Raw genomic sequence first — 24,697 nt, 5'->3', positions numbered from 1 at the left:
TTAACTCGGAGTTTCGCCTGGAATTTCGCGAGGAATTTCTTACGTAATTTCTCACGAAATTTCGTGTATAATTTCGACCGCAATTTTGCGTAGAAATTCGCGAGGAATTTCGCTCGCAATTTCGAACAGGATTTCACGCAAAAAATCACGCGGAATTTCGCCCTAAAATTCGCGCGAAATTCCGCGCGGCGCTTCAGGCGAGATTTACCGCGGAATTTTGCGTGGATTTTTGCCCATAATTTCGCGGATTTTCGCACGGAGTTTTGCCCACACGGATTTTTTACGGAATTTCATCCGCAATTTCGCCCGAAATGTCACGCGGACTGTCACACGGATTTTCGCGCGGAATTTCGCCCGGAATTTCGCGCGGAATTTCACAAGGAATTTTTGAAGAAATTTTTAAAGGACTTTCACTCTGAACTTCACGCAGAAATGCAATTGGAATTCCGCACGGAATTTGGCTCGAAAATTCACGCGGTATTTCACACGAAATTTCTTACAGAATTTCGCTCGGAATTTCGCACTGAATTTCACCCGGGATTTCGTACGGAATTTCGCATGGAATTTCTGGCGGAATTTTGCGTAGAATTTAGAACGAAATTTCACGAGAAATTTTGAGCGGAATTTCACGCGGAATTTCGCACGGATCATCGCATAGATTTTCACCCGGAGTTTCACGTAGAATTTCGTGCGGAATTTCATACGGAATTTCTCACACAATTTCGCGTGAAATTTTGCTCGCTATTTTGCGCGAAATTTTGCGTAGAATTTCGCAAGGGATTTCGCCCGCAATTTCGAACAGAATTTCACGCAAAATTTCACGCTCCAAAATTCGCGCGGAATTCTGCACGGAATTTCAGGTGAGATTTACCGCGAAATTTTGCGTGGAATTTCGCACGAAATTACAAACGGGTTTTTTTTTCACAGAGATTTGCCCGGAATTTCGCGGAGAATTCCACACGGAATTTTTCACGCAATTTCACCCGAAATTTCGCACGAAATGTCACTCGAAATTTCACGCGGAATTTCACACGGATTTTCGCGCGGAGTTTCGCCCGGAATTTCGCGCGAAATTTTAGACGGAATTTTTCACGGGATTTCGCTTGAAATTTCACCCTGAATTTCGTGCAGAAATTCACGTGGAATTTCGCCCGAAAATTCACGCGGAATTTCGCGGAATTCCGCACGGAATATCAGACGGGGTACAGCGCGGAACTTTCGCACGCAATTTCGCCCGGAATTTCGTACGGCATTTCGCATGGAACTTCGCCCGGAGCTTCGCACAGAATTTCGTGCGGAATTCGTGAAATTTCGCCCGCAATTTTGCGCAGAATTGTTGGGTAGAATTTCAGGTGGAATCTCGCCGAATTTCAAGCGGAATTTCGCGCGGAATTTCGAGCGGAGTTTTACGCGAAATTTCTCCCGGAACTTCACACGGAATTTCGCCCGGAATTTTGCGCGGAATTTCACAGGAAATTTCTCACGCAATTTCGCGCGAAAATTCACGCGGAGTTTCGTACGGAATTTCGCGCGAAAGTTCACGCGGAATTTCTTGCGGAATTTTCCATAGAATTTCGCACGAAATTTCAAGCGGATTTTCACATTGAATTTCGCTCGGAATTTTACATAGAATTTCGCACTGAATTTCGCTCGGAATTCCGCACTGAATTTCATACTGAATATACGCTGATATGTTAGCGTTCATGTATTGGGATCTGTCATTGCTATGCTTTGTATTTTTTGTTTGTTATTGTTTTTTTATGATTTGGAAAATACCTGCGTATATGGTGCTAAGACCTTCGACGCCGCTGCGTTTATTTACTGTGGTGGTGCTGTTATCAAAAGTGCTGATTCAAATCGTCCTTAGTGACAAATGTAAACAAACCGAGTTATTTGCAGCACAGCATTTGCGATTATTACATAGCTACCCGAGCAAACGATACGCCCAAATTCACCCCCACTACATGGTGTTTTGATAGTGTTTGGAATGGGTTCAACCCATAAAAACACCATAGTCTGGAAGATCCCATTTAAAAACCATATTCTAGTATATTTATAGGTTTTTGGGATCATTTCATGGTGCTTTTATGGTCGTAAAATTTGGCGCGGACCATGTTCATACGGAGTAATCGTATGTCTTCTGCTGGCAGAAGTCGAGCTTACGCAGTGTTACTACGAATCGCTCAAGTCTACCAACATGTCCCACGGCAAAGACAGTCTTGCCCCTCGGTTCTCGATGGTAAAGTAACACGCTTGCATCTCCTTTCAAAGCTGCTTCGAATGCATCTACCGTATGTTGAAACTCGATATTTCTGAACGGAATCAGATCTTCGGCTGGTGCTCCGAAAATGTTTTTGCATAGCCGTCATTTCCCAATGAAGGCTACACTTTGACGGTATGGCGGAAAGATAAAATTGTGTTTAAATTGTAACCGGTCGACTCCAATTACAAATGATCCGTCCGATCTTAAAGTTCATACGCTACGACATTCTCTCGTTATTTTCAAATTTCTTGAAATCTACGATACTTTAGAAATCTTTTGAATAGTTGCTGGTCTATCGAACTGTAACATCTAAGATAGCAGTTTATTTGGATTAAATTGAACACTTTGTCAATTGCATAAAAACACTCCAGTTTCAATTTCTCTCCACAGTGGCTTTACTCGCAATGAAAAGAATATTAATAGTTGACGCCATAAACGGCTTCTAATGTGTCGTAATATGTACTTCCCATGAAATTCGTACGCAATTTGAATTTCAAATCAATCAACTAGTCAAGCGAACAATTTCCGGCCCCACTCCGAAATAGCGAAACTCGTACGATCGTCGAGCTACAAAACACCTTCGTCCTTACGTACAAATTTTAACGAACCGAAAAGACGGCGCACACTCGACCCATCTCCAATTGAAGCCGTAGAATGCAGAATTATAAAATCACACATATCTCCTCTTAATGATAAATTATTCATATGTCAGACGCCCCCAAACTTTTCCCGTGGCCGGGGATTTTTCCCCATTTCAGTTCAGGTAAAACTCCGATCCCGCATTGCCAGAATCGCACGTGTGTCTGTAATGTGACAAACAGGAATTCACAGCTTATTTGCCGGTGACTGAAATGGCATCCACCCTTCTCCGCTTCGATACTGTTTTGGGAGTTTCGACTAACCGAATTTATATTTGAAAAACGAAAATGTACGTTAAATATTTTACGCACACTCGTTGTCTTACAATAAAATCAGCACGACAGAAGAAAAAGCGTCACGAAATCCGATTTGACGTTCTTCAATTAAAAGCTACCGCCGACCAGTACGTTCTACTGAAGAATCGAGTGGTCGCGTCAGGAAGAACTTTTCCTGCGGTCGTCATCAGCTAGTATGACAGGGAGTGGAAGCTTACTACAATTGGGTAAGATTTCTCTTCTACGCGAGACGAGCAACAAAGCCTATCCGCACTGTGAGATGATGCGGGGCAAAAATTGGGCACAACTTCTGATAGTGTTGAAATAATTTCTCAGCTTACTGCGTTGAGTAGATTCATGCGGGTACTTCAACACAACATTGATACCCAGTCACCGTGGCAAGCAGAAAGTTAGCAAAAGTTGAGCAAAGCGAAATTGATTCTGACAGAGTTTCTGCCAGCATTTTTTTTGCTCAAATGCAACAACCGTTTCTGACAGAAGCGGTTAAACCTGCCGATGCTGCTCACTTTTATTCAGAATCCAGCCAGGAATGTACGGCCAAGATCTCTGTACGCTTCCTGCCACATCTTTGTCAGATGTTTCGCTCGATTCGTGCTAAATTCTACCAGGTAGGATTTGCCAGGATCTTTGCTATGCCTGGGATCGCCCTAGCTCAACTAACCCGACAAGATACGCGCAGAAATCTGACAAAAATCTAGCCAGCTGCCAAACCAAAGCCAGCTGCCAAACCAAAGCCAGCTGCCAAACCAAAACTGACAGAAATCTAGCAGAGCGGTCTCTGCCAGAAAATTTGGTGACTGGGTAAAAGATTAAAGTACGATTAACCCCAGTTAAGCTCAGCCGGAAATAAACCGGAATTCTGGCTGGTTCCAGTTCGTATTCCGGATCCAGTGACACAACCGATTCTAGTTAGAATCAGTTGTGCCACTGGAGCCCGTGGACGAACTGGAACCAGCCAGAATTCCAGTTCATTTCCGGTTGAAATTTACTGGGACACGATACATCAGGCTTCCGTCAACGGTACGGAACGTCAACAGAACGTCAAGATTAGCTACATGCAGTTAAATCACTGAGAACTGACATACAAGTAAAGTTTTCGACGTGTGTAAGAATAAAAACTGTCGCTTTGAAATGACAACAGCAAGTAGCAACTTGCCACTGGCCGGCGCTTCGATCGGCCAGCAATTGCTTTACGGGGCTTGTCTGCAAACTTGGATACAATGGTGACTCACGCATGCAAATCTGTATGCGATGGTGATTTTCAACGTATTTTCTTTTAAATGTTTACACAGGTTTTTCGAGAAAGTTTGTTCTAGCTTATATGTCTGTTCTCTGTGGTTAAATGGAAGCATTCGTTTTGACGTACGGCACGTGTGAACGGGCACAAGAGAAAAGTAACTTGTCCTGACAGAACGGTGACATTCCATTGACGTTGACGTTGATGTATCGTCTGAATCGTCCTTAAGACAAAATCCTCTTATCATATCATACTTCAAACGAAAATTGGCGAGGGGAAGTCCATGAAAAGTGTACGATCTTCCGAGATGTCAGTTTTCTGTATTTTGTCATTTTTCGCTCTCATGGTTGCTAGTTTTACTGTTTTTGTCTCCACTAGTCTGTGCACAAAGAGTCTGTATTTCCAACCGTTCGTTTGTTAACAATGTTAAGTGAATAAACAAATGGCAATGGAAAGCGCGAAGAGGTAACCGCGTCGGATAAAAAATAATTTTAAACATGCATTTTTCACCACCCCCACAACACCCGAAACGTGGCGAACGCGGTCTTTTCAGTTTCCTTTCACCAGTTCACACACGTGCACACACCACGCTAGATGAAAATATTTTATCCGTCGAAAACGTTGTGCAATTTATAGTCCTTTTCTGGTACGGAGAAGCTTGTATCGGTGCGGGCGCGTGGTACAGTAGACCGAGGGATGGAGAATAATCGCTTCTGGTTGATTTGGTGAAATGGTTTCACTTCCACCCTACTCCCCACAACCGGGCAGACGGTATCCGTACTCCTGCAGCGCAATCCAAGGAATTATATTTGAACAATCATAATTTCTTCTCTATATGCTTACCGCACATCCAAACAGCCGAGAGGCGGGAGTACCGGTAAGAAGCCCCGCTGAAGACCGCGTAGTGTACGTCGTACGTGTGGGGGAGAGGTTTGTTCGATCCGAATTCGTCAGGAAGCGTCGGAGAGGGAAGCCGCTCTGCGAGACAATCGAGAATATGGTTTGCCGAGCCGGGACTAAAGGTGCTTCATGAATAGTCAAAAGCGGAGGATTTCGTTTGATTTTCCGTGCTCGATAACTGAGCGAACGCTTTCGACACGTAATCCCGGTGAATTTCGGAGCAGCTTCGATGTGGAAGAAAACAGGAGGGTTAGGGTCGCTGGAGATTCTGGGAGAATGAATGGAAACAGAACGAAGTGGTGGGTAATTTGTTTTCTTTCATTAGTGACTGATGTAAGACGAAATCATTTCACCAGAATTTCCTTCTCGATGGCAATTGTCGATTCGAGGAATGGTTTGTGGCGGTGCGGTATCGTCATTTCGAGCGGTGAAACAATTGGAGGTATAAAATTTGATTTCGGTGACAATTATGAAGATTAATTACCCACCGGAAGGTTGACGTTGAGGTCTACTTGACAGGATTTTCCAGTGAGCTGCGAATTGTTCAACATTCTAATGAAATTAAGCTTACATTGTCGCATCAATATTTTTATTACCATGCTTCTATTGTATAGGTATTGGAAAACTGTACTGTAAACTGAATTTATAACATGTAAATACAAACATAAAATTCCGGACTCAAAATATTGCTATTTGTGTTAGAATTTCGCCTAGCCGTAGAGCTCTTGATCAGCTTAATATTAATATTCTAGGAAACTTCCCATGTATTGTCCACTTACATCTTTTGATAATACACCCAAAATCCGGCGGGTACGTTTATATTACTTTTGGGTAAGATTTTATTGTCTTTTGGGTAACAAACCACGCAATTGCGGTATCAAACCCATATTACCGCATAGGTAATAAACAGTGGAACGACGAATTTCGGTAGCTGTACATGAATGTGCATCACACAACCAAACATTTTTTTCAGTATGTGTCAACCTCGGCTTTGTTCATATCTTGGATAATTCGGTCGGTCGATTTTTATGATAGTGTTAGTATCGAGTCAAACCAACCGGAATTCTGGCTGGATAATGAAATACGAATTTTAAAATCGATACGATGGTACCGGTTCTGAGCCATGCCCAGACCCAGACCCTGAGTCCGGGACAGACCGCAGATCCGGAGCAGTCCATGGATCTGAACCAACTGAAGACACGGTTCCCGGATTTAGGCCATCTCCTTTCCCCCTACCAGGTCCGGAGCTGAGCTAGGCCCAGACAAGGTGGTTACATCCAGACAAGTGTCTGAATCCAGACCCTCGGTTCAAATACGCGTGGATCCAAACCGTAAGTTTTGCTTCCAGTACATCACTGGAAGGGTACAATGTGGCTACAAAATGATAATCGATGTACTCCGATCATCGAGAAGGTTACAAATATGTAACTAGATTTTGACGTAGGACTACGTCTTTGTTTTCGATATGGGGGTGCACTCTGCAAATTCTACAAAAATGGTTTGTAACGAAAAGTGGTCCAATTTTAAACGCATATAATTCAGGCATTTCACGATAAATTTTCAAATTTTTTGCACAAATCGCCCCGAAATACTTCTAAGAATAGATTCCAATAGATAAACCCAAAGATTTTTGATATCATAGCATTAAAAAATTAAATTATATACAACCTTGTCAAAATATCGCGCATTAACACACAGAAGATAGCGCTTCCCAAGCCCTGTACGACGGATTGGTGTACCTAGCGCGCAACGCTTCTATAAATGACGTCATCATCGACTATTTAAAGAACGGACTTGGCCAGACACGCTCAGTTCCCTGTTGAACGGCTGGCGAAGCAGATCACTGCGCTGTGTTTTTTTACAGCCAGTGTAGCTGAGCTAGAAGTCCGTTACACTGGCTGTGGAGGGACGCTACCCTGTGTCGTCCAACAGGCGACCGCTCCAACTGCTTCCTAAATGCCGCTGTAATGTTGCCAGTAAATTTTTGGTTTAACTAGCACATGTATTTGCTATTTGCGCTTGAAATTAAGTAATGTAGTGGTAGTAATAAGCTTCCCATTTTGGTTTAAACGCAAGGACAGTTTTTAAAACAGGATTTGATTAATTAGTTTAGCTCATCTAAGCAATTTTATCAATTCTTCCTCTTCCTTTTAAGAATTTTACGTAACTTGGTGAATTTGGCCCCACTTGCAACTGGTATAATCAACCTGCACAAAGTGTTGCATAACGCAGGGCTGTTTTTTGAAACAAAATGTGTTATCATTTAGCCCTTCGCTATGCAAAATCACGATATTATGACAGATGGACTAAGCGCGGCCGTTCCTTTCAATCGGGAAAGGCCGCGTGGAATTTTGGTGAAATGCGCTAATAGTGTCGTGGTGGTACTACTAGTTGTCTCTTTCGCTCTACCCATCATTATCATCAGCGTTGACTCATTTTGCATTGTGCGCTGGTAGGTAGGGGAACTGGCGGTAAAATGAACACGTGCAAAGTCATTATTTTATTTATTTATTTATTTATTTATTCTTATTTTTCATCTGACCTGTGTTGGTCTACATGAAATGTTTCTAGAATGGGAAAAGCCCATTTCAGGATATGCTTCAGAAGCAATCCTCAAATGGGCGTAAAAACCCATCATCTTTTCAAATTTTTCACAGTTGATTACAATGATTTTACACTACAATTAAACTTAATCACATAGTACACAGTATTGCAAGAACAAAAATTACAAATATTACAAAAATGTAATCTTAAAATCTAAGTCAACCTTCTTAGTCTATTTTTGAAAACATCACAAGATACAGAAAAGTCAAAATGGTCATAAACACTATTAAAAACATTACACATCGCCCTAATGGGTTCGTTCTGACCGTACTCTGTGCGCTGAAATTCCAGTCTTAAGAAGTTATGCGATCTGAGATTTCTAGGGGGCACATAGATATTTATTTGTGAGAGAATATCTGGAGCATCTATTTGACCAGTTAATATCTTCCCAACAAATACTGCTCTAAATGTGTTCCGCCTTTTCGCTAGGGTTTCCATATCGAGCAGACGACAGCGATCGATGTACGGTGGTAGCTCTGCTGGGTTACGCCATGGGAGAGTTCTAAGAGCAAAACGGAGGAATCTTGCCTGCACTGCTTCTATTCGGTTGATCCAAATGTTCGTATAAGGACACCAAATGGGTGCTGAAGCTTCCAGGACAGATCGAACTAGTGAGAAATAGAGTGCCCGTAAACAATATGGATCAGTGAATTCTTTGGCGATTCTTATAATGAAGCCGAGGTTTCTATTTGCCTGTGCTATAACATGAGAGTAATGATTTCTGAATGTCAGTTGTGAGTCCAGGAGTACTCCGAGGTCTCTGATAACTGTCATTCTCTCTAGCGATTCCCCTGAGATGGTGTAGCTCCAGAGTATTGGATTTTTTCTGCGAGTAAAAGATATTGTGGAACATTTGGCCACGCTGAGAGCCAGCAAGTTGCGACTACACCAGTTACAAAAAGCATCTAAGTGTCGCTGCAGTGCCACGCAATCTTCTATTGACCGCACAATGAGAAATAGTTTGAGATCATCAGCGTATATAAGTTTACACCCTGGAGGTATAACATAGCAAACGTCATTGAAGAACAACGAAAAAAGCAACGGTCCTAGATTGCTCCCTTGAGGCACTTCCGACAAGTTAATGAAGCTGTATGACTCGCTATTTCCTAATTTTACAGATAGTGAACGATTTAAGCCACCCTGTGAAATTTGACGAAGCTCCCAGCCGCTTTATCTTTGCCAGTAGAAGAGAGTGATCTACACGATCGAATGCAGCCTTGAGATCCGTGTATACAGTATCAACCTGAGATCCAACTTCAATATTTTTAATACAGAGCGAAGTGAATTGGGCTAGATTAGTAGTTGTCGATCTGCCTGAAAAAAAGCCATGTTGATCCTTCGATATGTATGCTTTGGTCTCACGAAACAGCACGTTTCCTACTAAAATCTCAAATAACTTTGATCCAGCGCAGAGTGAGGTTATGCCACGATAGTTCGCAATATTTTGCTTATCACCTTTTTTAAAAACGGGAAACATAACTGATTTTTTCCAACACACGGGAAACGCCGATTGCAATAGTGATTGATTGAAAATTAGTCTTAAAGGCGTACACAATGCGCTTGCGCATCTTTTCAGTATAATGGAAGGAATACCATCTGGTCCTGCTGATGTTGAAGACTTTAGCTTTCTCATGGCAGTTAAAATGTCTTCGTCAGTAAATTGGATATTACCTACATTAATTACATCATGAGGGACATTCTTAAGGCCATATTCCACCTGAGTGGAGTTAGCCGAGTCCTTTTTAAACACACTCGAGAAATGTTGAGCGAATAGGTCACAGATGCCGCTTGGAGTGCTTGATGTTTCACTTGCAAGGAACATACTGGAAGGAAGCCCATTTTCTTTGCGTTTTCCGTTAACGAAAGACCAAAACTGCTTTGGATTTTGTTTCAGGTTTGATTGGGTTTGTGCTACGTGTCTTGAATAGAGGAACCGATTATATGTCTTGTAACATTTTCTAACTAATAAGTGAATGAGATATTACAATCATCTTATGTTTCTTGTTAGACATGTTTTGTACATATCTGGTAAAAATACTTCGTCATAAACACATTTTTTCAAACATGATTTTTGATTTCTAAACATGTCCAAAAATGAGACATGTTTATAGCGAGTGGGTAAAATGAACAGCTTCTGGTGACCTGCAAAATGTCCTGTATGTATGCAGTGCGCAGCGTTGGAAAGCATTTTCCGATCAATGCTAATATCCCAACAAATCATGACCTTTGCATACACACAAAGGCATTTTGCAGGCAAAAAAAAAATTGTCACGGAAGAATTGAATTTTCATGACGTAATATTAACCATTTTACAATCCTGTGGTATCGAAACACATCTACAAACTTGGGGTTATCCATGGGTGTTTGAACTTTTAGGATCTGTTTGAGAGCAACTAGAAAGCTTGTTCTATACATGAGATGTGATTATATTGTCTAAAATTTGATTTTTCTTCACCGGTCCGGGTGTTTTTTCCCACACACTAAGTACTAAGAAAATAAATATTTTACATTAAGTAGTATAGTCCTACGTCTACAGTTCGTGCTACCCCATAGGGCTGCCCCTTGTAGTTTTTTAAATGTTTAAATGGATGAATAGAGGTGCTGAGATGAATTAGGGCGCAGAGACCCTAAATGGAAGATATTTTTCCAATCATTCTGAACGAGGTTCGAGTGGTGCTATTGCGCTTGGAACACCCATTACTTCTTTCATGATGCTACAAGCTCTCAGACCAATCTGTGTGTATATGACAATCAGTTTCCCACAAACTACAACTAATTCAAAAACTTTAGAATGTTCAGAAATATAACAAATTGTTATCCGTTAAACCAACAGCGAATGTTAAACTAATGCAGACTACGTCCAGTGTTATTGCACCACAAATAAAAAGATAGGGAATTAAAAAGATAATATAAACGACAATAATTATTCATAATTATTTATTTTGTCGTAAATACAAAAATCATACGGCTCAGTTAAACTCAGGCACATAAAATTCGAAAATTGAGAATCCAAAAACGAAAATCGACAATGGAAACTCGAAAATCGTAGCTCGAAACTCGAAAATCGCATATCGCAAATCGAAAATCGCAAATCACAAATCGCAAAGCAAAAATTGAAAATTAAAAATTGAAAATCGAAAATCCAAAACGAAATCGAAAATCGAAATTCGAAAGACGAAAGCCGAAAACCAAAAATCAAAAATCGGAAAAATCGGAAAAATAGATAAACAAAAAAAACGAAGTCACGAAAAAACCATAAAAAACGAACAAACGAAAAAAACAGAAAAAACGATAGAACAAAAAAATGAAAAAAACAAAAGAATAAAAAGCCAAAAGACTAAAAAACGAAAAAAAATAAACAAAAAATAACAAAAAACACAAAGAACAAAAAAAAGACTGAAATAAACGAAAGAACGAGAAAACAATAAAACGAAAAAAAAAACACAAAAAGCCAAAAAACTAAAAAAACAAAACAACAAAAAGAACCAAAATGCTAAAAAGCGAAAGAACAAAACAATGAAAAAAAGAAAAGAAAACGAAAAATAAGAAAAAACAAATAAAAGCAAAAGAAGTGGTGCAATAACACAAATAAAAAGATAGGAAAAAAAAAGATTATATAAAAGACAATTTAAATATTCATAATAATTATTTATTTTGTCGTAAATAAATCCAAAACGTAATCGAAATTCGAAAAACGAAAGCCGACAACCAAAAATCGGAAAAATAGATAAACAAAAAAACGAAATGACGAAAAAACCAAAAAAACGAACAAGCGAAAAAACGGAAAAACGAAAGAACAAAAAACGAAAAAAAAACAAAAGAACAAAAAGTAAAAAAAACAAAAGAAACTAAAAAACGAAAAAACAGTTAAAAGAACGAAAACAAAAAAAACAATAAAAATGACAAAAAACGAAAGAACAAAACAACGAAAAAAGAAAAAATGAAAACGGAAAAATCGAAAAAAATAAAAAAAACGTAAGCAACGGAAGCAACGAAAAACAAAAAAACGCAAAAAATGAAAAAAACTGAAATAAACGAAAGAACGAGAAAACAATAAAACGAAAAACAATAAAACTAAAAAAGCAAAACAACAAAATGAACCAAAATGCTAGAAAGCGAAAGAACAAAACAATGAAAAAAGAAAAGAAAACGGAAAAAAAGAAAAAGCAAATAAACGAGAAACGAAAAAACAAAAAAAACGAGAAAACGAAAAAACGAAAAAACAAAAAAAACGAAAAAAAACAAAAAAACGAAAAAACAAAAAACGAAAGAACAAACAAAAACGAAACAAACAAAAAACAAAACAAACAAAAAAAACGAAAAAACGAAACAAACAAAAAAACACAAAAAATCGAAAAAACAAAAAAAAACCGATTTAATCCACCTAGCAGTGAGATGAGACATTTCTTACACATTTCACTATTGGATTAGTTTTCAGAACTCACGAGAAGTATGCACCCAACTAGAGGTGGGATGAAAACAGTTTCTAGTCTTGCACGAATAAAATCTCGAATAAACTGAATAAATTATAGAAATCAACAAAACGAACGAAATAAAAAAGTAAAGCAAAAAATGAAATAATAGGTTTTTAAATTTATAAAATGAGTAGAAAAAATAATGTAAATCAAAATTATAATATACACGAATCAAATTAGATTAGGTTATTAAATAAAAATTAAGATTATGTTTAGATATAGTTATAAGATTAATAGAATACATTGACTCATACTAACAAATTGAATGAAATAAAATGAATAACTGAACATGAAATGCATAAAATTAAAGATATGAATAAAATGAATCAAATGAATAAAATGAATCAAATTATTCAAATGATTCAAATGAATCAAATGAATCAAATGAATCAAATGAATCAAATGAATCAAATGAATCAAATGAATCAAATGAATCAAATGAATCAAATGAATCAAATGAATCAAATGAATCAAATGAATCAAATGAATCAAATGAATCAAATGAATCAAATGAATCAAATGAATCAAATGAATCAAATGAATCAAATGAATCAAACGAATCAAATGAATCAAATGAATCAAATGAATCAAATGAATCAAATGAATCAAATGTATCAAATGAATCAAATGAATCGAATGAATCAAATGAATCAAATGAATCAAATGAATCAAATGAATCAAATGAATCAAATGAATCAAATGAATCAAATGAATCAAATGAATCAAATGAATCAAATGAATCAAATGAATCAAATGAATCAAATGAATCAAATGAATCAAATGAATCAAATGAATCAAACGAATCAAATGAATCAAATGAATCAAATGAATCAAATGATTCAAATGATTCAAATGAATCAAATGAATCAAACGAATCAAATGAATCAAATGAATCAAATGAATCAAATCAATCAAATGAATCAAATGAATCAAATGAATCAAATGAATCAAATGAATCAAATGAATCAAATGAATCAAATGAATCAAATGAATCAAATGAATCAAATGAATCAAATGAATCAAATGAATCAAATGAATCAAATGAATCAAATGAATCAAATGAATCAAATGAATCAAATGAATCAAATGAATCAAATGAATCAAATGAATCAAATGAATCAAATGAATCAATGAATCAAATGAATCAAATGAATCAAATGAATCAAATGAATCAAATGAATCAAATGAATTAAATGAATCAAATGAATCAAATAAATCAAATGAATCAAATGAACCAAATGAACCAAATGAATCAAATGAAACAAATGAATCAAATGAATCAAATGAATCAAATGAATCAAATGAATCAAATGAATCAAATGAATCAAATGAATCAAATGAATCAAATGAATCAAATGAATCAAATGAATCAAATGAATCAAATGAATCAAATGAATCATATGAATCAAATGAATCAAATGAATCACACGAATCAAATGAATCAAATGAATCAAATGAATCAAATGAATCAAATGAATCAAATGAATCAAATGAATCACATGAATAACAAGAATTAAATGAATCAAATAATTCAAATTGATTTAATTCATCCAGTGAATACAATGAATTAAATTAATGAAATGGATCAAATGAATAAAAAGAATGGATGAATTAAATGAATAAAGTAAAAAATAAATGAAATGCATAAATAACACAAACGAATCAAATAAAAAAAATGAGCTGAAGTGATAAAATGAATAAAAAGAAGAAAATTAGCAGAATTAAATGCATTGATTAAAATGAAAAATTGAAGAATGGTAAAAGGTTCTAATTTAATATAAAGAAATAAATTGAATCAAATAAAGTATTTGGAAGAAAAGATTGAAACTGAAAAATAGTCAGATTATTAAAATGAAGAAACTGAACAAAATGATTAAACTGGAAAAAATGAATAAAATGCATGCAATGAAAACAATGAATAAAATAAGTTAAATGAGTTATGAGTAAAATGCACAAAAAGAATAAACTGATCAGAGTGAATCCAAAGAATTAAAGAATAAAATAAGTAAAATGAACGCAGATGAACAAAACGAATAAAAAGATGCAGAATGAAATAATCAATTAAAATGAAATGGTCATATATTTGAAGCTAAAAATATTTTTGAATTAAGAAAATGAATAAACCAATCCGGTACGAATTTGAGAACCATTGCATCAAAAAGTTTTGAAATGTTTTTGAAAATCCCATCTTCTGAAAAAAGGCTAATAAATATGCAATGGACTTTCTAGGGCTTCCATCTTTTTTGGTTTTATTCTTTTTGTTTTCATGCTTCTTTACTTGACGGCGTCGTTTTAAGATTATCTGGTGTTTCTACCTTATTCTTGGACCGTATTTATTTATCAGGAACCTGGAACGCTCAATTTGCTTTGGAATTCGAAGTTTACTTTTTGGTCACATATTCCCGAAAAAAAGATTTATGTACCGAATAGAATTTACTGGTCCATTATTTTAACGCGCAATTAAATATAGTAAAGTGAGACAAGGTCACATGTGCTTTCAAGCCCCTTGAACAAAGAACGACAGAGAGAATTCGATTCGTGAATGAGACAGGTAGATATTTCAAAGTTTTTATTTGCATTGAAGTAAATAGTGTGAAATGTCTAGGCTATGTCGATAGCATAAAAGCCGTGCATTCAGTTGATTGCAATGCAGTCTCTTTCCATTCATCCTTATAGCTTTCATATTGTTTCGTTCGGAATTCTCGTGCAGGAAATATGTATAAATAAGTCCTATACAGACCAATACTGTGAAAAAGAAATGGTTCAAACTACTCCGTATATCCAGATATGGACGACGATAAGTTAGAAGACACATTGTATTTGCATTCCCATCGAGAGTGGGTACTTTGGGAGACTTCTTTTCCTGGATCTGATTTGTGGATATTTTTGGTCTTTGATCCGTTATTTTGCATGAAAATTCGTACCAATACAACGAATGTGCAGCTGATACAACTCATGGTTCATTCGCCTGCGCAACGTTCCGTCTTCCATCTGCAACACCTTTCGTTTGAAAACTCCAAGGGTGTGTTGGTCCTCCACGAGCATAGTCCAGGTCTCGTGGCCGTAGAGGACCACCGATCTAATCAGCGTCTTGTAGATAAGCAACTTCGTGCGGCGGCAAATTTTGTTCGACCGGAGCGTCCTCCGGAGTCCGAAGTAGGCACGATTTCCCGCCAAGATCCCTCTCTGAATTTCTCTGCTGTTATCATTGTCGTCGGTTACCAGTGAGCCCGAATACATGAATTCGTCGACCATCTCGATTTCGTCACCGTCAATCTGAACTCGGGTGGGAGGTTCACATTGTCGTCTCTAGAACCTCTTCCTCCCATGTATTTTGTCTTCGAAACGTTGATGGCAAGACCAATCCTGCTGGCTTCAGCTTTCAGTCTTTGAGCATATATTTCATTCAAAATTCAATAGAAGATCTTATCACACAACTTAGAAGTGGATAAAGAAATAGCTTGATAGATGCGATAGAAGAGAGACAGAAAGAGAAAGAGAGAGAGAGAGAGAGAGAGAGAGAGAGATTGGGGGGGGCGTTTGAGGAATGGCAAATGATGGGTAATGCAGTGACATTATTTTTATAGGTATATTATTATGATATATTGATTCTTACATTCTTATCATAAATAATGTAAGTAGTCATTTTTGCGCCATAACCAGTATAACCTAAATCTTGCAAAAGAGCAAATTTTTCGCTAGATTTTTGGGCTTCAAACGTACAGTTGCTTTCGGTGACACCACGAGTATAATTATATGAGAAATCTTTTATCTCACTACTAGGTGAACTACTTGTTGATCTGTGTATTGATATACCATCCAACATTTACCTCATGATTGAACGCAATGCCTAATCCAAGGATAAATACTAGAACTCACTGTTTCTTTATCAACACATGATTTTGTCTTTGAAGTGAACTTATATATTGATTTTTGAGAAATAGTTAATTTATTATAAAAGTAATTCACAAAATGTTCTCAACATCGAATTCCTTGAATCACGCAGATGTGTTTTCATACCCCGATATTCAAAATCGGTTTAGTTTTGCCCCTAAAACACCGGTAAAGCACTACTCTGTATGAAACAATCTTATTTTTAGTTAGTGGAAATTGGTAAGCGAGGACTAAAAATACAAAATGTTTAAAAATCTCCACCGCTAGTGCACAGATTTAGACAATCTATAGCTTGTTAGAAAGGTATTTTTACAAGCTTTCTGTTTATGTGCAGTTTGTGGGACAATATTGTATTGTTCGAAAGTTATTTGCAAAAAACCCGCTGTGTTTTGACAAAATCGCCCATATCTCAGAAAGTAAACAACATATCGAAAATCAAAAATAATAGTGTCAAATGGCAACGTTAGGCCTTTCATTTGAAACTAATTTCATTAAGATCGGTTCAGCCATTGCTGAGATAATTACATGACATTTTGTACATACATACATACACACATACACACACACACATACAGACATTGTCTCAATTTGTCGAGCTGAGTCGATTGGTATATGAGACTCGGCCCTCCAGGCCTCGGAAAAAGTTTTCAAAGTTTGAGCGAATCCTATACATTTCTTTTGTAAGAAATGTAAAAACAAAAAAACCAAACAAACAAAAAAAACGAAAAAGCGAAAAAACGAAACAAACAAAAAAAACGAAAAAATAAGCATAAGCATAAGCATAAGAGATCGCCCGTAGTTGCTACTCCGTTATTGACCAGAACCAAATTAGTTTGCAAAATGTTCATTAGAACAACATGCTTGGGAATAACATGATGAGCCACATTGTACAATCTATTCTGATCCCTGCATGCTGATCAATACCGACGCCGGCCACGTCCGAATGCAGATCTTCTGGGAAAGGAAGGAATGTTAGTCCGATACATGTTGCTACTAGAGACCGAGGAATCCTCTGCATCTCCACATGTATCACGGGATGGGGAGAGTTGTTAGTAAGTGTGCCAATAGCGTTATCATGTAATAATTGCTCTGGGCAGCCGGCTGCCGAGAATTTGGGAAATTTATCATTTGTTGTGTTAATACGATTAGCAAAATAAGCACCTTGAACTCCGGATAGCCGGATATAAGGAGCACTGCTTATATTTTGTAATAATATTCAATCACACAATGAATTTTTTCGTGGTTTCTATCGTGTCGGTGCTGATTTTACCCGGCGATTGTTTGAATAAAATGAGGAATCTTATACAGAAGGTTCATCAGAATCTTCCACAGGTATCGCGGAGTTGGGGTTTGGACGGGAATAGGGTCTAGGATTCGCTCCAAGCAAGCGATGCGACCTGTATAGCATAGTTTATTAGGTAGTAGTTCAGTTAGTTTTCGAGAACACGATCGCTCGAAAAATAAGATCTTGTTTAGTTTTTGGTTCTTTTAAAATCTGGGTAGCCGGCTACCGAGAGTATCCTATGTTTTCTAAACAAAAGCAATTTCACATCCACACAGCCGATCGTGGGAGTATTGCCTAGAAAAGCTAATCTTATCTGTGTAATAGGCCGGATCACTATTTATTGCGACATTATTTAGACTAATTTCGCTATTCCTTCTCTACGATATATTTTTTGGGTTGCAAACTACCGAGTGATAAAACGTTTTACAGACAGAGAGTTATGATAGCTCTAGATGTTATAAATCAACGAAAGTATTTCCTATTTCTAATATCGGATTGTTTGTGAAATACACGTATACGAACGATTATATCGAACATTGAAGAGAAATACAGAGGATCGTTAACCTGATGCACGGGCTTGTTACCAATAACGGAACTTGAAATTAGATTCATTAAAACAGACGCGGCGAATTTTCAGTACGTATTGACCCGCGATCATCGATACTAGTCAAATTAAAGTCTTATTGGCGCTGATTTCCGAACAACTTTTACGGTATTGTTTTCTCGGCTATATCGCATACTCTCATTCTGCTACTATCGGCAGAAGGCTGATAGCTCCCAGTCGTGGCCGGTCTAAGGACCAAATGTCATCAATAGACTTAGACTCGCGTGGAGGCATGCGGTAGAATAGAAAACTAAGCAATGAAAATGACAGCAAAACACTTATTCTTCGTGCTGACATTACTGAAGGTAATTGCCAACCGGTCCCCGATCCCTCTCGCGAATTGTCAATGCTCAAACCTTATACATGATTGAAGCCATCATTCCACTCAAATAAGGCCATGTGTTTTCCCAAAGCACATTGAATGCTCTGTGAATCAGTTCCCCCGTTGGTAAAACAAACCCTAAAGAAACATAAAAATTAGTTTGCTCAGTCCAAAGAAAAGTTTGCCGACCGGCAGATACGTGTTCCCTTACAGCGCCATCACATCAACGAACACCCAAAATTTACATGCGACAAATCTGCAATCCCGAATATAAAAGACTCAAAACCTCTACTCATTTGCAATAAAATAATACAGTAAAAAAAACACAGTTGAATATCCAAGGCAGCTCATTTTTAAAGCGATGAAACACTTAATAAAAACCGATTTAATCCACCTAGCAGTGAGATGAGACATTTCTTACACATTTCACTATTGGATTAGTTTGCAGAACTCACGAGAAGTAGGCACCCAATTAGAGGTGGGATGAAAACAGTTTCTAGTCTTGAACGAATAAAATCTCGAATAAACTGAATAAATTATAGAAATCAACAAAACGACCGAAATAAAAAAGTAAAGCAAAAATGAAACAATAGGTTTTTAAATTCATAAAATCAGTAGAAAAATTAATGGAAATCATTATAATTTTGATCCAAATACGCGAATCAAATTAGATTAGGTTATTACATAAAAATTAAGATTATATTTAGAAATTGTTATAAGATTAATAGAATAAATGAGTCAATTTATTCTATTAATCTTATAACAATTTCTAAATATAATCTTAATTTTTATGTAATAACCTGATCTAATTTGATTCGTGTATTTGGATCAAAATTATAATGATTTCCATTAATTTTTCTACTCATTTTATGAATATAAAAACCTATTGTTTCATTTTTTGCTTTACTTTTTTATTTCGGTCGTTTTGTTGATTTCTATAATTTAACAAATTGAATGAAATAAAACGAATGACTGAACATGAAATGCATAAAATTAAAGATATGAATAAAATGAATCAGATAAATCAAATGAATCAAATGAATCAAATGAATCAAATGAATCAAATGAATCAAATGAATCAAATGAATCAAATGAATCAAATGAATCAAATGAATCAAATGAATCAAATGAATCAAATGAATCAAATGAATCAAATGAATCAAATGAATCAAATGAATCAAATGAATCAAATGAATCAAATGAATCAAATGAATCAAATAAATCAAATGAATCAAATGAATCAAATGAATCAAATGAATCAAATGAATCAAATGAATCAAATGAATCAAATGAATTAAATCAATCGAATAAATCAAATAAATCAAATGAATCAAATGAATCAAATGATTCAAATGATTCAAATGATTCAAATGATTCAAATGATTCAAATGATTCAAATGATTCAAATGATTCAAATGATTCAAATGATTCAAATGATTCAAATGATTCAAATGATTCAAATGATTCAAATGATTCAAATGATTTAAATGATTCAAATGATTCAAATGATTCAAATGATTCAAATGATTCAAATGATTCAAATGATTCAAATGATTCAAATGATTCAAATGATTCAAATGATTCAAATGATTCAAATGATTCAAATGATTCAAATGATTCAAATGATTCAAATGATTCAAATGATTCAAGTGATTTAAATGATTCAAATGATTCAAATGATTCAAATGATTCAAATGATTCAAATGATTCAAATGATTCAAATGATTCAAATGATTCAAATGATTCAAATGATTCAAATGATTCAAATGATTCAAATGATCCGAATGATTCAAATGATTCAAATGATTCAAATGATTCAAATGATTCAAATGATTCAAATGATTCAAATGATTCAAATGATTCAAATGATCCGAATGATTCAAATGATTCAAATGATTCAAATGATTCAAATGATTCAAATGATTCAAATGATTCAAATGATTCAAATGATTCAAATGATTCAAATGATTCAAATGATTCAAATGATTCAAATGATTCAAATGATTCAAATGATTCAAATGATTCAAATGATTCAAATGATTCAAATGATTCAAATGAATCAAATGAATCAAATGAATCAAATGAATCAAATGAATCAAATGAATCAAATGAATCAAATGAATCAAATGAATCAAATGAATCAAATGAATCAAATGAATCAAATGAATCAAATGATTCAAATGAATCAAATGAATCAAATGAATCAAATGAATCAAATGAATCAAATGAATCAAATGAATCAAATGAATCAAATGAATCAAATGAATCAAATGAATCAAATGAATCAAATGAATCAAATGAATCAAATGAATCAAATGAATCAAATGAATCAAATGAATCAAATGAATCAAATGAATCAAATGAATCAAATGAATCAAATGAATCAAATGAATCAAATGAATCAAATGAATTAAAAGAATCAAATGAATCAAATGAATCAAATCAATCAAATGAATCAAATGAATCAAATGAATCAAAAGGATCAAATAAATCAAATGAATCAAATGAATCAAATGAATCAAATGAATCAAATGAATCAAATGAATCAAATGAATCAAATGAATCAAATGAATCAAATGAATCAAATGAATCAAATGAATCAAATGAATCAAATGAATCAAATGAATCAAATGAATCAAATGAATCAAATGAATCAAATGAATCAAATAAATCAAATGAATCAAATGATTCAAATGATTCAAATGATTCAAATGATTCAAATGATTCAAATGATTCAAATGATTCAAATGATTCAAATGATTCAAATGATTCAAATGATTCAAATGATTCAAATGATTCAAATGATTCAAATGATTCAAATGATTTAAATGATTCAAATGATTCAAATGATTCAAATGATTCAAATGATTCAAATGATTCAAATGATTCAAATGATTCAAATGATTCAAATGATTCAAATGATTCAAATGATTCAAATGATTCAAATGATTCAAATGATTCAAATGATTCAAATGATTCAAATGATTCAAATGATTCAAATGATTCAAGTGATTTAAATGATTCAAATGATTCAAATGATTCAAATGATTCAAATGATTCAAATGATTCAAATGATTCAAATGATTCAAATGATTCAAATGATTCAAATGATCCGAATGATTCAAATGATTCAAATGATTCAAATGATTCAAATGATTCAAATGATTCAAATGATTCAAATGATTCAAATGATTCAAATGATTCAAATGATCCGAATGATTCAAATGATTCAAATGATTCAAATGATTCAAATGATTCAAATGATTCAAATGATTCAAATGATTCAAATGATTCAAATGATTCAAATGATTCAAATGATTCAAATGAATCAAATGAATCAAATGAATCAAATGAATCAAATGAATCAAATGAATCAAATGAATCAAATGAATCAAATGAATCAAATGAATCAAATGAATCAAATGAATCAAATGAATCAAATGAATCAAATGATTCAAATGAATCAAATGAATCAAATGAATCAAATGAATCAAATGAATCAAATGAATCAAATGAATCAAATGAATCAAATGAATCAAATGAATCAAATTATTCAAATGATTCAAATGAATCAAATGAATCAAATGAATCAAATGAATCAAATGAATCAAATGAATCAAATGAATCAAATCAATCAAATGAATCAAATGAATCAAATGAATCAAATGAATCAAATGAATCAAATGAATCAAAAGGATCAAATAAATCAAATGAATCAAATGAATCAAATGAATCAAATGAATCAAATGAATCAAATGAATCAAATGAATCAAATGAATCAAATGAATCAAATGAATCAAATGAATCAAATGAATCAAATGAATCAAATGAATCAAATGAATCAAATGAATCAAATGAATCAAATGAATTAAATCAATCAAATAAATCAAATGAATTAAATCAATCAAATGAATCAAATGAATCAAATGAATCAAATAAATCAAATGATTCAAATGATTCAAATGATTCAAATGATTCAAATGAATCAAATGAATCAAATGACTCAAATGAATCAAATGAATCAAATGAATCAAATGAATCAAATGAATCAAATGAATCAAATGAATCAAATGAATCAAATGAATCAAATGAATCACATGAATCAAATGAACTAAATGAATCAAATGAATCAAATGAATCAAATGAATCAAATGAATTAAATCAATCGAATAAATCAAATGAATCAAATGAATCAAATGAATCAAATGATTCATATTATTCAAATGATTCAAATGATTCAAATGATTCAAATGATTCAAATGATTCAAATGATTCAAATGATTCAAATGATTCCAATGATTCAAATGATTCAAATGATTCAAATGATTCAAATGATTCAAATGATTCAAATGATTCAAATGATTCAAATGATTCAAATGATTCAAATGATTCAAATGATTCAAATGATTCAAATGATTCAAATGATTCAAATGATTCAAATGATTCAAATGATTCAAATGATTCAAATGATTCAAATGATTCAAATGATTCAAATGATTCAAATGATTCAAATGATTCAAATGATTCAAATGATTCAAATGCTTCAAATGCTTCAAATGAATCAAATGATTCAAATGAATCAAATGAATCAAATGAATCAAATGAATCAAATGAATCAAATGAATCAAATGAATCAAATGAATCAAATGAATCAAATGAATCAAATGAATCAAAAGGATCAAATGAATCAAATGAATCAAATGAATCAAGTGAATCAAATGAATTAAATGAATTAAATGAATTAAATCAATCAAATAAATCAAATGAATTAAATCAATCAAATGAATCACATGATTCAAATGATTCAAATGATTCAAATGATTCAAATGAATCAAATGAATCAAATGAATCAAATGAATCAAATGAATTAAATCAATCAAATAAATCAAATAAATCAAATAAATCAAATAAATCAAATGAATCAAATGAATCAAATGAATCAAATGAATCAAATGAATCAAATGAATCAAATGAATCAAATGAATCAAATGAATCAAAAGGATCAAATGAATCAAATGAATCAAATAAATCAAATGAATCAAATGAATCAAATGAATCAAATGAATCAAATGAATCAAATGAATCAAATGAATCAAATGAATCAAATGAATCAAATGAATCAAATGAATCAAATGAATCAAATGAATCAAATGAATCAAATGAATCAAATGAATCAAATGAATCAAATGAATCAAATGAATCAAATGAATCAAATGAATCAAATCAATCAAATGAATCAAATGAATCAAATGAATCAAATGAATCAAATGAATCAAATGAATCAAAAGGATCAAATAAATCAAATGAATCAAATGAATCAAATGAATCAAATGAATCAAATGAATCAAATGAATCAAATGAATCAAATGAATCAAATGAATCAAATGAATCAAATGAATCAAATGAATCAAATGAATCAAATGAATTAAATCAATCAAATAAATCAAATGAATTAAATCAATCAAATGAATCAAATGAATCAAATGAATCAAATAAATCAAATGATTCAAATGATTCAAATGATTCAAATGATTCAAATGAATCAAATGAATCAAATGACTCAAATGAATCAAATGAATCAAATGAATCAAATGAATCAAATGAATCAAATGAATCAAATGAATCAAATGAATCAAATGAATCAAATGAATCACATGAATCAAATGAACTAAATGAATCAAATGAATCAAATGAATCAAATGAATCAAATGAATTAAATCAATCGAATAAATCAAATGAATCAAATGAATCAAATGAATCAAATGATTCATATTATTCAAATGATTCAAATGATTCAAATGATTCAAATGATTCAAATGATTCAAATGATTCAAATGATTCAAATGATTCAAATGATTCCAATGATTCAAATGATTCAAATGATTCAAATGATTCAAATGATTCAAATGATTCAAATGATTCAAATGATTCAAATGATTCAAATGATTCAAATGATTCAAATGATTCAAATGATTCAAATGATTCAAATGATTCAAATGATTCAAATGATTCAAATGATTCAAATGATTCAAATGATTCAAATGATTCAAATGATTCAAATGATTCAAATGATTCAAATGATTCAAATGATTCAAATGATTCAAATGCTTCAAATGCTTCAAATGAATCAAATGATTCAAATGAATCAAATGAATCAAATGAATCAAATGAATCAAAT

The 24,697-nt window shown here is 33.8% G+C and overlaps 1 protein-coding gene across 2 annotated transcripts in view; it reads left to right on the top strand.

Annotated features, from left to right (window-relative positions):
• Nucleotides 1–24,697, top strand: part of LOC131677543 (cytoplasmic polyadenylation element-binding protein 3) — a 1,053,225-nt gene that overhangs the window by 708,267 nt on the left and 320,261 nt on the right. The gene's annotated exons all lie outside the window — the stretch shown is intronic.

Source organism: Topomyia yanbarensis, chromosome 1 (assembly GCF_030247195.1).
Source record: "Topomyia yanbarensis strain Yona2022 chromosome 1, ASM3024719v1, whole genome shotgun sequence".
In the NCBI taxonomy this organism is placed as follows: Eukaryota; Metazoa; Arthropoda; class Insecta; order Diptera; family Culicidae; genus Topomyia; species Topomyia yanbarensis.
This window is presented reverse-complemented; position numbering and strand designations above follow the sequence as displayed.